Source organism: Lygodium microphyllum, chromosome 3 (genome assembly GCF_053477565.2).
Source record: "Lygodium microphyllum isolate KBCC chromosome 3, Lygodium_microphyllum_v1.1.10, whole genome shotgun sequence".
NCBI lineage: Eukaryota > Viridiplantae > Streptophyta > Polypodiopsida > Schizaeales > Lygodiaceae > Lygodium > Lygodium microphyllum.
Genome location: NC_141137.1, coordinates 69,370,632 through 69,371,551, shown reverse-complemented (window position 1 = coordinate 69,371,551; position 920 = coordinate 69,370,632). Strand labels below are relative to the sequence as shown.

Genomic DNA, 920 nt, shown 5'->3' with positions numbered 1-920 from the left:
GAACAAAACAGACCAAAACAGAGCAAAACAGAAGGTATACAGAACCAATCAAAACCTATCAGAACATCACAGAACCACCAATAAATATCATGAACTTCCAAAACACCATCATTATCATCCAAAATACTCTCAAACCACTTCCAAACCAATCAATCATCTCATAAAATCAACCATTCAGCTCTCAAAAACAACAAAAATCAGCCAAAAAAACAAGTCATTTCAACACTCAACATATGCCCACATTTAATAAGGAAGCGTCCTCATGACCCAGGAAAAAGGGAATACAAGTTCAGGGAAAAGCTCAACTTTAAGCTTCAATATCTCTTCAAAAAGAATCCATCCATCACGACCCCAACTTATAACCTGTATCTGATATAAAAATACAAAGAAAGGAAAACCCTTTTGAAATTAACACCTCTTATCAAACTAAAAATCACAACAAATTTGTAAAGGATATAAGAGTTTTCTTCTTCTTCATCAGCATCAGCTTCAACTCTCCATCCACGACCCCAACACCACAATTCTCCAAAATGTAGCTCGCACACGAAATCCAATAGGAAACCACCACGTTCATTTTACATAAATGAACTCACAACACAAACACTAATACAACACAACCATCTGAATGACTCCTCCAAAAAGAGAGATTTTCATTAAAAAGCATCCACCATACATTGGAAAGGTATCAATGAAGATGATCCCTCTTAAAAGATTGATGTTGTCGGAAACGATCCATAGACAAGGATTCATCTACAAAGTTTTTGGGAGGATTTTGAAAAAACTGGAGACAGCACATCCTTTCCAACAGGACCAAGTATCTGCTAGGCAAACAAAGGGCATGAAAATACAATATATCCAGCTGCTGGGAATCAATACTCACATTGACATTCATGCACAACTTTGGAATATGCTTGGAATCA

At 36.4% G+C, this 920-nt stretch overlaps 1 non-coding gene across 1 annotated transcript; it reads right to left on the bottom strand.

Annotated features, from left to right (window-relative positions):
* Nucleotides 1-284: 284 nt before the first annotated feature.
* LOC148038466 (small nucleolar RNA SNORD36) lies at nt 285-352 on the bottom strand. The gene has a single exon (XR_015690479.1). It is a non-coding gene; the product is annotated as a small nucleolar RNA SNORD36 (small nucleolar RNA).
* Nucleotides 353-920: the final 568 nt, after the last annotated feature.